This window comes from Lithobates pipiens, unplaced genomic scaffold (assembly GCF_037356315.1).
Source record: "Lithobates pipiens isolate NorthernLeopardFrog02 unplaced genomic scaffold, aLitPip1_a1.2 Scaffold_3, whole genome shotgun sequence".
NCBI lineage: Eukaryota > Metazoa > Chordata > Amphibia > Anura > Ranidae > Lithobates > Lithobates pipiens.
In genome coordinates, this window is record NW_027507790.1 from 176,630,453 (window position 1) to 176,647,749 (window position 17,297).

Consider the following 17,297-nt stretch of genomic DNA (forward strand, 5'->3'; position numbering starts at 1 on the left):
TCCGCCGCCTGGAATGGGCTTAAAGGGGAACCCCAACGCCGAAAAAAATCGGCGTGGGGGTTCCCCCAAAGTCCACCGCCTGCAAAAGAGCTACAAGAAGGCGCGGTGGCCCGGCAGAAGAACCGAAGAGGGGGACAAGACCCCCGAAGTCGGGAGAAGAGGCCGGCGGCGGGGAGGAAGAAAGCCGGGCTCCTCCGCTAGTAAAAGAGCTACACACAGATAGCGGAGGAGTCCGGCGAGAAGACCCCCGAAGACGGAAGACCCCCGGAGCTGTGCAATAAAATATTTTTTCTCTGTGTTGTGTTTTTTTTTGTACTTTATTTCACAGGTGAATGGGTAGGGGTACATTGTACCCCATACTCATTCACATAGGGTGGGGGGGCCGGTATCCGGGGGCCCCCTTCTTAAAGGGGGCTCCCGGATTCCGATAAGCCCCCCGCCCGCAGACCCCGACAACCAACGGCCAGGGTTGTCGGGAAGAGGCCCTTGTCCTCATCAACATGGGGACAAGGTGCTTTGGGGTGGGGGGGCCGCGCGGCCCCCCTTCCCCAAGGCACCCCCCCATGTTGAGGGCACGCGGCCTGGTACGGCTCAGGGGGGGGGCGCGCTCGCTCGCCCCCCTTTCCTGGCCGGCCGGGTAGCGTGCTCGGACAAGGGTCTGGTGTGGACTTTGGGGGAACCCCCACGCCGATTTTTTTCGGCGTTGGGGTTCCCCTTTAAGCCCATTCCAGGCGGCGGAGCCCGCGACGTCTCCTTCGCGGGCCCCGCCTACCTGTACACGCGCTCGAAATGGGCGGACTTTCCGAGCGGGAACAGTTTGCTCATTTCGAAAGTAGCCTACACACGGGCGGACTGTTCGCTCAAACACAGTTTCAGCGGACAGTTTTTCGGAATTTCCGAAAGACTTTGTCCGTCCAACTGTCCGCTGAAACTGTCCGCTGAAAGCCCACACACGGGCGGACTGTCCGCCCAAACACTGTTAAGCGGACAAGGTTGGGCGAACAGTCCGCCCGTGTGTACGCGGCCTAAGAGTGTCTGTTTGTCTATAGTAAATCCACCCCCATTAGAAATTTAAATGCCCCTCTCATCAATCTAAAACCCTGTGATTATACAAAATGCTTAAAGCGGGATTCCACCCTAAAGTGGAACCTCCGCTGATCGGATCCCTCCCCCCCTCCGGTGTCACAATTGACACCTTTGAGGGGAAAGGGGGGTGGAGATACCTGTCAAAGACAGGTATTTTCACCCACTTCCGGGCATAGACTCCCGTGGGAGTCTACGCCATTTCCTGCCCTGCCGCGCTGTCTGCTGGGACACACACGGGTCCCAGTGACAGCGCGGAGATTTCCTATTGCGCGGCGCGGCTCGCGCATGCGCAGTAGGGAACCGTGAAGTGAAGCCGATTCGCTTCACTTCCTGATTCCCTCACCTAGAATGGTGACGGCAGCAGCCGAGAGCCGAGCGATCGATCGGCCTCGGCATCGCTGGAACCCGGGACAGGTGAGTGTCCATTTATTAAAAGTCAGCAGCTGTAGTATTTATAGCTGCTGGCTTTTAATATTTTTTTTTTTGGTGGAATCCCTACTACTACTACTTACCTTTATGTTTACGATCACCAAACCCACTTTGGCTGGAGCTTGGTGGTCTAATCTGCCAACAATAGCTCAAGTAAAAAATAAAATGAATGGTACTTAGTAAACAAGAAGATGACCACCAGGTTTGGACACCATGGATAACTCATTATTATTTAACAACTTCAATACCAGGCACTTACACCCCCCTTCCTGTCACACTTTGAATGACAATTGTGGGTCATGCTACACTGTACCCAAACACATTTTTTATAATTTTGTTCCCACAAATAGTGCTTTCTTTTGGTGGTATTTGATCACTGTTGGGGTTTTTATTTTTTGTGCAAAAAAAAAAAAAAAGGTACTTTGGTTCTGTTTTAAAATTCTGTAAATAAGTAGGTTTTCTCCTTCACTGATGGGCACTGATGAGGCTGCACTGGTGCCTGGTGGGCACTGATAAGGCAGCACTGATGGGCACTGATAAGTTGGCAAAAATGAGGTGGCACCGATGAGGTGGCACCGCTAGGCAGCATTGATGGGCATTGATAGGCGGCAATGATGGGCACTGATAGGTGGCACTGAAAGGCTGCACTGATGAGTACTTATGGGTGGCACTAATAGGTGGCATAGATGGGCACTGATAGGTGGCACTGATGGACAAGGATGGGTGGCACTGATGGGCATCACTGATAGGAGACATCTCGCATGAATTAGTAATGGGCACTGACTGGCACCATTTGTGGGCACTGATTGGCATATTTTTGACATCCCTGGTAGTCATGGGTGGCATACATGGTCATCCATCCTGGTGGTCCTGGGGACATCCCTGGTGGTTCAGTGTGAGCATCCATGGGGGGCTGCACTGCTAATCAATCAGCGCAGACCTCCCCTGTCAGGAGAGCTGCAGATCATCTCTCATCTACTCGCGTCTGTCAGACACAAGTGAGAAATAGCCGATACGTGGCTTTTCCTGTTTACACTGTGATCAGCTGTGATTGGACGTGCCTGATCACGTGGTTAAGAGCCTCCGTCAGAGGCTCTTTACCGAGATCGGTGTAGCGGGCAGTTATCCTGGAAGGCATCATAGAATGTCTAGTCAGGATAACTGAACCACCGCCCGGCGTCATTTTGCTATAGGCCAGGCAGGAAGTGGTTAAAGTGGTTGTAACAGCTTCAGGTTTTTTACCTTAATGCATTTCCTGCATTAAGGTAAAACCTCTATTATGCACAGCATGTGCATTTTGTGCAGCTCCCGACCCCATCACCCTCTAAATACTTACCTAAGCCTGATCTTGATCAAGTGCTATGCCCTAAAGCAGTGGTGCTGCTTTCTCTCTTCCTTCTCTCTTTTGTCACTGGCTCCTGGTGCTGTCAATCAAAAAAGGGAGCAGGGCCGAGCTGCACTGTAGGATCAAGCCTGCAAACCATTGCACAGAGCAGGGAAAGTATGACAAAGTGGGCATCCATGAATGTCCTCCCAGAATCCCACCTACCACATGCCCCTGGGGCGCTCATCTGGCGTACTATATGACAGCTGTGTCCTTTTGGACACAATTGATCACAGATTGTAGTAAAGGACCAATCACAGTGGCCCTTTACAATGTGATCAGCTGTGTCCAATCACAGCTGATCACATGTAAGCAGTCCTTTCCTCCACCACTGTGTCTATATGAGGAAAGGAGAGCCATTAACCGGCATGCCTGTCAGCACATTGTTTTCACAGAAAATCAGAACACTGATCATGAGTGCCCTAATTATCAGTCCAGTTCCATCAGAGCCTATTAATGTAGCCTATCAGTGCCCATCAGTGCAGCCTATCAGTGGCCATCACTGCGACCTATCAGTGATGCCTATCAGTGCCTCCTCATCAGTGCCCATCAGTGCCACCTATCAGTGCAGCCTCATTAGTGCCTGTTCATCAGTGCCCATCAGTGAAGCCTATCAGTGCCACTTATCAGTGCCTCCTCATCAGCGCCCATCAGTGCCATTTATCAGTGCCATCTATCAGTGCCCATTAGTGCCACCTATCAATGCAGCCTCATTAGTGCCAGCTCATCCATGCCCATCAGTGTCACTTCATCAGTGCCCATCAGTGAAGCCTATCAGTGCTCGTCAGTGCCACCTATCAGTGCCTCCTCATCAGCGCCCATCAGTGCCATTTATCAGTGCCATCTATCAGTGCCCATTAGTGCCACCTATCAATGCAGCCTCATTAGTGCCTGCTCATCCATGCCCATCAGTGTCACTTCATCAGTGCCCATCAGTGAAGCCTTTCAGTGCTCGTCAGTGCCACCTATCAGTGTCAATCAGTGCAGCCTCATCAGAGTACATGAGTGAAGAAGAAAAATTACTTATTTTCAAAATTTTATAACAGAAACTAAAGGAAAAAAATTGTCTTTTTTCATTTGTTTAGAAAAACATAAAAAACCCCAATGGAGATGAATTACCACCAAAAGAAAGCTATATCTGTTTAAAAAAAATTATAACAATGTAATCTGGGTACAGTGTTGCATGATCTGTCAATTCAAATTGTAACAGCGCTGAAAGCTGAAAGTTTGTCTCACCAGAAAGGGAGTGAAAGTGCCCGGTATTTAAGTGTTTAAAAATAGAACCACTTGAAAACATTTCAGCCACTAATTGCTTACTATATTACAACATTTCCACAATCTTCTGTGTGTTTTTTTCTACTGCTTGTGATTTGGAGACTACCTTACTCCAGGGTCCTCCTCTTCTATATCTACCCTTACCTTCCATTTTACCCAATTAGCCCTTTCCCTTCCCATTGTTACTGTTCTTTCCCTCCTTTTTTTCGTTCTCTCAGTGCTGCTTATTGTTTACGCAAACACGTTTACAGAGCTCAATTCTAGGCTCCTTATTTGAAATCTGGGTGTGAAATATAAACAAAGGTGCTCCTGATTGATATATTTATATTTCATTCACTACACATATGGAGGTTTTGTACATCTCTTCATCTAATCTTCATCTAATAATTCCATATAATAGTACTTGTCTTGTCTTGTACATTAGAATATGGCTTTTATGATGATGGCAACTTTTGCCATCCATATTGGTAATTGTACACTTTATAAAAAAAGGCCAGTGACTTGTTCACTTTCCATTAGATGTCAGTCTGCCCTCGCTGGTCAGGCTGGCAATCTTTTGTGAGAAACACCTATCTGATAATCGGTCTCATACCTGCATGCACAACCATGCACCATTATACAATGACATGGCTGGTCTGTCACAATGTCCATATAAAATTGGGTCATACGTCATACATGTATAACAGGAGTGCCCAACCAGTGGCCCGGGGCCACATGTGGCCCGTGGAGCCCTCTGATGTTGCCCGTGACCTCCTGCTCTGGGATAGCAGGTTGGCAAGCCCAGATTGCAGGTTGCCAACCCGCCATCCCAGAGCATCAGTGTTGAGAATAAATCCACTGGTAGAGCTTCTGTTAAAAAGAAAAAAAAAGCCACTGGTTGAGGAAGCAAGTGGCTGCAGAGCCGCATGAGCCGATGCTTCCTGTATAGCACCAATTCCTATTGGAGTGACACCAAATGAGATAATGAGATCTGCCTGGGACAACAGCCAGCAATGCCTGAATGGAAAACTGTTATTAAAGGTAAGTTTAATACCCAAATCACAGTGTATAAATGGGCATATCTGTTCCGCAGGTGCAGAGCAGAACATCTGCGGGTTATCTACACTGAGCCATAGACTTCTGTTATTACCTGCAAGTTTAGTGAAGTTTCAGAAAGTGCACCACACCCACAGGATATTTTAGAAGTTTATGGCAAAGTACAGCTAACCTGCAGGAAAGCCACAGGTGAACTTGTCTGCACCCTCTGTGTGGGTAAACCACAGCGCATCAGTGTGAAAACAGCCTTAGGCCCCATTGATGCTATCGGTCTGACCCTCCGTTCACCTCTATTGAGCCACAGATGTAATCGGACTTGTGGCCGTTTGCACCGTGCTTACCTCCAATCCGATCTGTCCCCTTCTATCTGGGCAGATGGGATTCAAGGGCCCATAGAGTAGAGTGGGTTGTATACGTGTCGGCTCTGCATATGCACAATGGACATGGAACTGTCATCCTTCTGCCCCACTCATTGTGGCCCGCGACCGGTTACAAATTAGTTAAAGTGGCTCTTCAAAATGTTGGACACCCCTGATGTATAAAATCATCAAAGCCACTCATTTTGATAACTAAAGAAATTCAATTTTTCCACTTCTGCCTTCTAGATGCAAAAGATAACTAGATGTAAAAAAAATCTATTGAGGCCGCTATGATATATCCACAGATGAAGATAATGGCTGAAAGCAAATTGCAAAACACCCATTAGGAATAGTTATATGAGAACCGTTTTACTAAAGTATTTGTATTTATGTCCATCCAATGTGGGGCTCACTTTTACTCTCGCAGTTGCAATACCTCAAACATACAATGTGCTGTGTATCTTTCTGTGGCACCTTAGAATAGAGCATAAAGATTTTTTTGCACAAGAGAACTTCCTTGTCAGCAGGGATTAGCAATCTCCTAGCAGGGGAAACTCCAATTCTGCCCGCATCCTCCACCAATTGTGGGATTTTAGCTTCAAATGTAGCATTTTTAGGCCCATTCCAAAACATGTATCCAAATGCCCCTGCAAACCTCTTCTGTTCAATATTTTCTATTGTTATTGTAGAAATGATCACAAAGAATACTTAGATACAAAGAACAAAATGTATACATTCAAATGTGGACATACAAAAGTTGTCCATTCTGGGTCATAACAGATAGACCACACATATAATGAGCAAAAAGGTATGAGGCCTTCAAAACCGGAGCCGATCCACCCTATACGCTCACTACGAAAGCTGCGTAAGGCCCCGCCACTGTGGGGGAGTCCCATAGGCAGATCATCTCTGCTCCCGAAGCTCCAATCTGCTCGAACGATCCCCAGCAGCAGCAATCCAGGATGGCCTCTACATCCTCCTCCCCTCCCCTGGACAGACCCCTGATGGAGGCGGGCGAGGCCCCTCTCACCTGTCACTCAGCAACCCGCTGGGCTTTTGGGGGTTATACCGGGATGATGCCCACAGCTGCAGGCTGTGTGTACTGTTGTTTAGAGCATCCTCCACCAATTGTGGGATTTTAGCTTCAAATGTAGCATTTTCAGGCCCATTCCAAAACATGTATCCAAATGCCCCTGCAAACCTCTTCTGTTCAATATTTTCTATTGTTATTGTAGAAATGATCACAAAGAATACTTAGATACAAAGAACAAAATGTATACATTCAAATGTGGACATACAAAAGTTGTCCATTCTGGGTCATAACAGATAGACCACACATATAATGTTGACAAAGGTATGAGGCCTTCAAAACCGGAGCCGATCCACCCTATATGCTCACTACAAAAGCTGCGTAAGGCCCCGCCGCTGTGGGGGGCCCCCATAGGCAGATCATCTCTGCTCCCGAAGCTACAATCTGCTCGGACAATCCCCAGCAGCAGCAATCCAGGATGGCTTCTACATCCTCCTCCCCTCCCCTGGGCGGACCCCTGATGGAGCTGGGCGAGGCTCCTCTCACCTGTCACTCAGCCACCCACTGGGTCCCGCTGGGCTTTCGGGGGTTATACCGGGATGATGCCCACAGCTGCAGGCTGTATGTACTGTTGTTTAGAGCGGGCGATTGGCTTTCCCAGGATAACAACCTATGCTGCTAAAAAACATTTGGCTGTTATCCTGGAGGGGCGGCCTCCCGCCGCTCTGAACAGGCCTCCTATCCCGCTGATCCTCGCTCCGCCACATCTGGCAGCTAGGGACAGACTGGCACAAAGCTGGAAACGGCTTTGTGCCAGTCTTCTGACTGTAAACCTGGTAGCAACGTCACAACGTCACTTCCTGTTTACTTGGCTGCCAATGGCGCTGGTTTTAAAAAAAATATACAGCATTCAGAATCTGAATATACTTTGAAGTGCACAGGACGGATCGGGGGTCTTTTAGACCCCCGATCCCTCCATAAAGAGTACCTGTCACCACTTTTTACTGTCACAAGGAATATAAACATCAACAGCAATAAAGGTGATACATTTTTTTTCAAAAAACACAATTTAATTATATAATAATAAATAAAATAAATAAAAATAAATAAACTATTTTTAAAGCACCCCCGTCCCCGTGAGCTTGCGCAGCAAAGAAAACGCATACGGAAGTTGTGCCCACATATGTATACAGTGTTCAAATCACACATGTGAGGTATCGCTGCGATCGTCAGAGCGAGAGCAATAATTTTAGCACTAGACCTCCTCTGTAACTCTAACCTGGTAACCATAATTTTTTTTAAAGCATTGCCTATGGAGATTTTTATGCACCATAGTTTGTCGCCATTCCACGAGTGTGTGCAATTATAAAGCGCGACATCTTTCACATTATACAAAAAAATTGGGCTAACCTTACTGTTTTGTTGATTTCATTAAAGTGTCCCTTTTCCCAAAAAGTTGCGTTTTAAACACTGCTGCACAAATACCCTGTGACATAAAATATTGCAACAATCGCCATTTTATTCTCTAGATTCTCTGCTAAAAAACATATATAATGTTTGGGGGTTCTAAGTAATTTTCTAGCAAAAAATACGGATTTTAACTTGTAAACATCAAATGACAAAAATAGGCTTAGTCATGAAAGGTTTAAATAGGGAGGATTGCATTGGGAGCACTGAAGTGTCAGGTGTGACTGTGTGGCAATGGCAAATGGTTTACATAGCTCATGGCATCACAGGTCAGGTAGAGGGCCCCTTAGCAGAATTTTGCTTAGGCACCCAGGGAGGTCAGGATCGGCACTGCTCAAAACATACCGTAAACAACAGTAGAACCAACATTGCTTTAAAATGGTTTTTAAATGTTGGCAACTATATCATCTACTAATATCTTGCCTCAATATATAGAACTTTGGATTAAGTGATTCACCGGACCACACATGTAGCTTGCCACCATCCCTTGGTAAATCATTAAATTAACTCCAAAAATTGGCTTTTATGGGCAACTGAAAAAAGATGTATAAAACTTCACATACATAGAAAAATGTAATTGATAGAAAAATTGTATAAAAAAGTCTCATATTGATAATACAAAAGCATTATATAAATGATGTTGTCAACATTGCACATTTTCGCTGTTAGCCGTGAAGTGGCAACGGCAGAAGGGGATATCTGCTGTATTCCTTGTCACAATTGTAGCACTGACACCCGAAGGAGCGGCTGATTTAATTGGGCTTACTGTTACCTCCCTCACCTCGTATGCGTCTAGGGGTTTCCTGAGGTAGATGGCCCAACAACTGTAGAGACTGACGACAGATCCACTTGAAGGGATTTTTATTTCTAAACAGTAGTTAACAACACAGTCTCTCAACATAGATTCAGAGGGTTTAGGTGAAAAGTCCAGGTACTGTTATTGTTAAACTCAGTAGAAGTCTCTCACTTTGAATAAATCCAGAGAATAGCCATTCACAACTGGAACCTTACCCTAATTGGATAGTCCTTCTCTAACCAGGCCTAGCAGCCAACAGGGTGTTTGAGTCAGGAATACGTTTCTGCCACAGACTTTGCTATAGAACACGTGAGGGAAACTTGTAGAACACTCGTGTGGTACCAGTATCTTGCAGCACCGGACCACCTCTGAATCTTTCCTCAGTTTCCTTGCCAGCCCCGAGATGTAAAGTTGGGTGGATCCGTACCCCAGGCCATGGAAGTCCTGGGGGCTGGTCAGGAGGACCAGGACCATGCAGTCAGAACATGCTTCTGGACCGGAACCCCGAAACACGTGACATCAGCACCTTAAGTACCCTCTCCCAGAATGCACAGCAAGAGTGACACTACCACTGGGCTGGTTTCGAGAAAAAGTAAACCCTTAATGCACCCAACTAGACTTCGTTCTTGCCAGGGATGACAGCGCCACCTATGGTCAGGCAGAACACCATGCAGTCCAGCCAGACTGGTACTGAGGTCAAAATTTAAAGTAATTAAACCCAAAACCAAACTGCGGTTCTGAGGGTAACATTAAATTTCAAAACATATAGCGTGTGCTCTTCAGGAGCCAGCGCTACACAATGAATGACCAAAGGGAACAGCAAGTAGATGGGGATTGCCACTTCATGGCTAACAGCCAAAATGTGCAATGTTGACAACATCATTTATATAATGTTTTGTATCAATATGAGACTTTCGTATACAATTTTTCTATATATGTGAAATTTTATACATGTTTCTTCAATTGCCCATAAAATCCCATGTTTGAGGTTTATTTCAAATATATAGAACTTCTTGATCAACCAAGATAGTTCTTCTAATGCCGCGTACACACGATCAGAATATCCGGCAGACTTAGTCTGGCGGACGAACCGCCGGAAAGTCTGCCGGACTTTCTGAATGAGCGGACCTGCCCACACACGACCGGACTTTTGAAATGAACAGACTTGCCGCCATAACGAGGAAAGTCCGTTAATTTTGAACGCGTCTCCAGGTAGCCGGGACTAGCGAAGGAAGTCAATGGCGCCGCCTTATTAAAGGGGGCTCCCGGATTCCGATAAGCCCCCCGTCCGCAAACCCCGACAACCAACGGGCAGGGTTGTCGGGAAGAGGCCCTTGTCCTCTTCAACATGGGGACAAGGTGCTTTGTGGTGGGGGGGCCGCAAGGCCCCCCTTCCCCAAAGCACCTCCCCATGTTGAGGGTACGCGGCCTGGTATGGCTCAGAAGGGCGTAGGGCTTCCCCTTTAAGTCCACACCAGGTGACGGGCCAGCGACGTGTCAATCTCGCCGCCTTCGGCGTCGACATTGACTTCCTTTGCTAGTCCCGGCTACCTGGAGCCGCGTTCAAAATGAACGGACTTTCCTCAGTTAATTTAAAAAATCCAGTGGACTAGTACACACACGGCCGGATTGTCCGCCGCTGTTTCCTGTCCCACCGCGCTGTCTGCTGGATCACACATGGGTCCCAGAGACAGCGCGGACCATTCCCATTGCGCTGCGCGACTCACGCATGTGCAGTAGGGAATCGGGAAGTGAAGCTGCAACGCTTCACTTCCTGATTCCCTCACAGAGAATGGCAGCGGCAGCAGCCAAAAGCCGATCGATCGGCCTCGGCTGCCAACATCACTGGACCCTGGGACAGGTGAATGTCCATTTAGCAGCTGTAGTATTTATAGCTGCTGGCTTTTAATAATTTTTTTGTAGGTGGAATCCCTCTTTAACTGTAAGTAAAGCATAGTAGATTGGCACCTGAAATCATCCCAGTGCCAATCTACCAAGAAACAGAGATAAACTGTGTAGCAGGCATCTTAAAGGAGAATTCCAGGTATTCACTGTTTGGACCAGTGTAATTGTGTGTATACCATACATGGCTGATGGCCCTGGAAGCTGGAGATTACTGAAGTAGACGCTGCTACTTCAGTGATCCCCACTTGCTCTTGTGCAGAGCGGTTGGCCTGATACATTGTGAATACATGAGGCTGGTCTCAGAAACCATGAAATCAGCCTGACAGAAGTACAGTTAAATCACACTTGTTTAATCATAAAAGTAAAAAGAACAAACGTAGTCAAAACATAGCCAAAGTTCAGTAACCGGAATGGATAGTCAGCCAAGTCAGAAGTCAGGGATCAATGTAGTGTAACAGCAAGCAGGATCTGGGGCCAGAAGGGATGTCAGCAAAGAAAGTCTTGAACAGGATCGCAGGAGATAGTTTCTGTGATTTTGACCAAGGCGAAGGCAGATATCCTCTGGACTGTAGGCAAGACTGACGAGCAGGATATTATCAACAGCTGAGTAACTGTGGAGATATAGGAGCTGGCAATTATCTGACAGCTGAGTGGCCAGCTCAGAGAAGGAAGGGCTGAGCCCAGCCCTGACAGTTGGCCACTCAGCACAGGTGCCATGGGTGCACGGGTGAAAAGCATTCTTTAATTGGACAAGGTGAAGAGTGTGATGTCACCACCCCGTCCCTGCACCTCGTCCAGTCAGAGAATACGTTGCATTCCTTCAGAAAAGATAAAGCATTCTCGGAATGGTGCCCTTGTCAATTGGTTGACCTTGTCTTTTCAGAATGCAGCAGGCCAGCCTCTCAGCATAGGACCTGGAAGCAAGTGGAGATCAGTAGAGTGGCAGTGCCTACTGCAGTGATTTCTAGCTTCCAGGGAGAATGGCCAGGTATGACACATACTAGTTACACTGGTCAACGCAGTAACCATGTACAAATATACTATATCTGGAATTCTTCTTTAACCCCATCAACGCCAAGAGTACGCAAATATTTTTCTGTGGGGCCACGTTTTTGTGAATCTCCTTTTGTGCTGGGAGCTTGCCACATGTGTCTAAATAGATGAAAACAGTGCAGCTCAGGAACAAGTCAGCACAAGTGCCCTCATAAGAAGTGGCTTGCTATGGGGGCACTCAGTGGGGGGGAGGGGCCAGGAATGCCAGCAGGGGAAAGGAGAAGAGGAGGATAGTGTCTGCTCTGTGCAAACCCATTGCACAGAGCAAGCAAGTATGGAATGTTATTTAAAATAAATAAAAACAAAGATTTACAATCACTTTAAATTATATGTAAACCCAAAAGTAGAACTAAAAAAGAACTAAAGGCAAAACTTTTTTTTACATTTTGGATAGATTATGGAAGGGTTATAATCCCTGTCAGATTTATGTCCACTGTGGCCCATAGGGGTAGATTTCCATTCACTTGCTGTCCCACAGCAAAACAGAAAGGCAGAGAAAATCCCTACAAAGTGAGGAAATCCCTAGTTTTTACCAGAGTCATCAAAGCTAGTGTGCCCTTTGGAAAATTTGCACTCTATTAGTGTTCTGGGGACAACCCAAATTTTGTGAATTTCTTTTACTTTTACTTTCACTATTGATGATGACTGTAAACCTGACAAACAGAGAGTGTGAATCTCCCTAATGGGGTAATGGGGGCACAGATAGCAATAGAAACCTGACAAGTGTTCTAATTTAGGGCTGTCCATCCTTTTGACCTTCCTGGGCCTCCTTGGAAGAAGAGGAATTGTTTTGGGCCACACATAAAAAATAACAAGCAAAAAATTGTGTTGCGTTGTGAATATACTCAAACAAACGTATTCAAATAATCAAAATCATGTAGTGCTCATACACTGATGAGAATGAAGTGCTATAAGTGCAAAAAAGAAAATTCTTCCATATACAATGACTTGAAAAAGTTTTCACACCCCTTGAAATTTTCCACATTTTGTCATGTTACAACCAAAAACTTAAATATATTTTATTGGGATTTTATGTGATAGACCAAAATAAAGTGACACAAAATTGTAAAGTGGAAGGAAAATAATAAATGGTTTTCAATTTTTTTTACAAATAAATATGTGAAAAGTGTGGCATGCATATGTATTCAGCCCCCCGAGTCAATACTTTGTAGAATCACCTTTTGCTGCAATTACAGCTGTTATGCCCCTTTCACACTGGGGTGGTGGGTGTGCTGGCGGTAAAACGCCACAAAAAATCAACAATTTGGTGCTTTACCACAAATATCGCGGCACTATTCGGCCGCTAGCGGTCGAGAGAGTTAAAACCACCACAAAGCGCTGCTGCAGCAGCGCTATGCCAGCAGTATAGCCGTGCTGCCCCATTGATTCCAATGGTCAGGATCCATAGATGCTACTAGCAGGACTTTTTTTAGCATCCTGCCAGTGCCTAGGGCTTTCACACTGGATGCACAAGAGCGACTCTTTCAGGGCGCTTTGCAGGCGCTATTTTTAGCACTGTATCACCTGTAAAGCACCCCAGTGTCAAAGGGGTCTAATGCCGCGTACACACGGGCGGATTGTATGGCGTACTTAGTCCGTCAAAATACATTTCAGCGGACAATCCGCTCGTGTGTGGGCTTCAGCGGACTTTTTCAGCGTGCAGTCCGGAGTACTAAGTATTTCGTTTTTTTCTAAATTCTGTCCGTCGTACTTTGGTTTCAGCGGACAATACGGTCGTCAGTATGCTAGTTCGATGGACTAAGAATGGCGCATGCCCAGAAAGGATTTACACGGTGGAAGGGTGTTTTGCTGTGTCTTGGACTTCCTATTTCTAGTCCCGTCGTACATGCTGTACACGTCATCGCGCAAGCTTTCGACGGACTGTTTGTGTATCCGTGTGTGGTCAAGTCCGTTCAGTGGAAAGTACGACGGACTGTCCGTCGGATTGTATGACGGACTAAGTACGCCATACAATCCGCTCGTGTGTACGCGGCATAAGTCTTTTTGGGGATATCTCTACCAGCTTTGCACATCTAGAGAGGGAGATTTTTTCCCATTCTTCTTTGAAAAATAGCTCAAGCTCTGTCAGATTGGATGGAGAGCATCTACTAACAACAATTTTCAAGTGTTGCCAGATGATCTAAATTGGATTTAGGTCTGGACTTTGGCTGGGCCATTCTAACACATAAATATGCTTTGATCTAAATCATTCCATTGTAGCTCTGGCTGTATGTTTAGGGTCGGTGTCCTGCTGAAAGGTGAACCTCTGCCCCAGTCATAGGCGTGCGCAGGGGTTGTTTCGGGTGTGCCTGGTCACACCCTAATCACCCTCTGCTGTCTGCCGAGATCTGCCCAGAAATGTTACATCCAATCCCTGTTGGTAGCCCGTGCTGTATGTGAAACAGTTTCACAGACAGCAGATTGTGAGAAGAGAGCTGCTCAGTGTATGGAACTGTCATGTAATGTCACTGATCGCAGGGAGAAAGATCAGCTGTCAAAACTCAGCAGTGATGTCAGGGGTGAGCGGGACCAAGCAGCTGTCAAACAACAGCCAATGAGATGGCGTCTGGGTGGGCCGTTACATTTATGTGACTCCGCCCCCTTTCTTAAGCAGTCCAATCATTGGCTGGTGTTGATAGCTGCTTGGACCTGCCTACCCCCAACATCACAACTGAGTTGCAACAGATGGTCTCTCTCCCAGTAAGCAGTTACTTTAGATAACAGTTTCACACACTGAGCTGCTCTTGCGAGCCTCGATCTGCTGCATGTGAAACTGCCCCTCTCCCCTATCAGTGCCAGCCAATGCTGCCTATCAGTGCCAATCAATGCTGCCTTCCTATCTGTGCTAACAATTTGTGCTGCCTATCAATGCCCATCAGCAGGGCCGCTGATAGAAATCATGGGGCCCCGTACAGCCTACTTGATGGGGCCCCCTTCAGCTCCACCCTGGCCCCGCCCCTGGTCCCTCCTTCAGTCCCACCCCTGGCCCCACCCATTGCCCCTCCCCAGACCCCGCCTTGAAACAAAGTGTAGGTTTGTCTACAAGTAATATTTGTTTTTCTCCAGCCAGTTATAGGTTTGATTATCCAAAAGAAATACTGTTTTCAGATGAGAACAGACCTCGTTAATATCTATATGTAATACAAACCATTAATGAATAAATAAAATGGTATTTTGAAATTGAATTAGGGATATTAAACAAATGACAAAGGTTGAAAAAACAACAAGCCAGGTCTCGTTAAAGATAGTTTACTGTAGATAGTTTTCAGGTGTATTGGCAGGGCAGAGGCGGCTCTAGGCTTTGTGGGGCCTTAGGCAAAACTTAGGCATGAGGCCCCACTCACACCCACAATGGGAAAAATAATTCAAGTGATAAATAACTGTATAAGGAGGGTAATTGGACACAGTAAAGGGGGGAGCAGGACAGGGGAAGGGTAAGCAGGCACAGTACAGGGGGCAGGAGTGTACAGCACAGGGAGGGAGGGCAAGTGGGCACAGTACAGGGGGCAAGAGGGTATAGTAAAGGGAGGGTAAGTGGGCACAGTACAGTGGAAGGTAAGTGGGCATAGTACAGGGGGAAGGAGGGTACAGTACAGGGGGAGCAGGAAGGCACAGAACAGGGAGGGGGGAGTGGACAGAGTACGGGGGCAGGAGGGAACAGTACAGGGGGAGCAGGAGGGCACGGCACAGGGGGAGGGTAAGTGGGCACAGTACAGGGGGCAGGAGGGTATAGTAAAGGAGGGAGCAGGAGGGCACAGCACAGGGGGAGAGTAAGTGGGCACAGTACAGTGGAAGGTAAGTGGACATAGTACAGGGGGCAGGAGGGTACAGTACAGGGGGAGCAGGAAGGTACAGCACAGGAGGGAGGGTAAGTGGGCACAGTACAGGGGGTAGTAGGGCACAGCACAAGGGGAGGGTAAGTGGGCACAGTACAGGGGCAGGATGGGGCAGTACAGGGGGAGCAGGAAGGCGCAGCACAGAGGGGAGGGTAAGTGGGCACAGTACAGGGGGCAGGAGGGGGCAGGAGGGCACAGCATAGGGGGAGGGTAAGTGGGCACAGTACAGGGGGTAGGAGGGTACAGTACAGGGGGAGGGTAAGTGGACAATACAGGGGGCAGGAGGGTACAGTACCAGGGGAGCAGGAGGGCACAGAAGATGGGGAGGATAAGTGGGCACAGTACAGAGGTCAGGAGGGCACAGCACAGGGGGAGGGTAAGTGGGCACAGTACAGGGGGCAGGAGGGCACAGCACAGGGGGAGGGTAAGTGGGCACAGTACAGGGGGGAGGAGGGCACAGCACAGGAGGAGGGTAAGTGGGTACAGTACAGGGGGCAGGAGGGTACAGTACAGGGGGAGGGGGAGTGGGCACAGCACAGGAGGGAGGGTAAGTGGTCACAGTACAGGGGGGAGGAGGGCACAGCACAGGGGGAGGGTAAGTGGGCACAGGACCGAGAAGCAGGAGGGTACAGTACATGGGAGGGTAAGTGGGCACAGGACAAAAGAGTAAGTTAAAGGAGGGAGCTGGAGGGCACAGCACAGAGGGAGGATAAGTGGTACAGGGGGAGTGGAAGGAAAGAAAGATACCCATTACATCAGAGTACCCCCCCTAGAGACCCCCCTTATAGCAGCACCCCTTGCCCTCTTTAAGATCCACATCATTTGTATTGCCTTACTGGCATGAATAAGGTACCGTGAGAGCTGAAGATGGGGGGGGCGGAGCTGAGAGGTGGAGCGGGGAGAGAGGCACCGAGCGGAGGAACAGACTGGCCTAGCTAAGAATCCTCCTTGAGTGGAGCGCAGTGCCGGAAGTTCGGGACTTGGTCCGACACTGGCTCCATCCCCTGATGGGTCAGCGGGGCAGACAGGAGAAGTGGGCGGAAGGAGGAGGAGCAGCAGCATTAGCAGCTCTCTCTCCTTTCCTGCTTGTGAGGGGAGGATGGAAGTGTCAGCGCTGGCTCTGAGCAGCTGTCCCTGGCTGTGATCCGGAGCTATCAGTGAGCTCCGATCAATCAGTAAACAACCCGCTATCTCTCCATGTAGCGGTAAGCAGAGTCAGCACTGTGTTGATGGCGGGGGGTGCGGACGGTGATCGGTGGAGGACAATATTTTTTTTTTCATAAAAAATTGACTTTGCAGTTCAGGTTGCCCGGGCCCCCCCTGCTGGTCAGGCCCGGTACAGCAGGGCCAGTTGTACTGGCCTATCAGCGGCCCTGCCCATCAGTGCTGCCAATCAGTGCCACCTATCAGTGTCAATCAGGGGCAGCTATTAATGCCCACCATTACTGCCAATCAGTGCCCATCAGTGTTGGCAATCAGTGCTGCCTATCTGTGCTGCTAATCAGTGCACTAAGTGCAGGGATGGGGAGGTGAGCTCAGCAGCCAGGCACATTGTCCAGGGGGGGGGGGGGGGGGGTGGCCTGGTGGGGCAAAACTAAAATCCGTTGATGTTTATTAATGCCACATGCCAATCTATAGTATA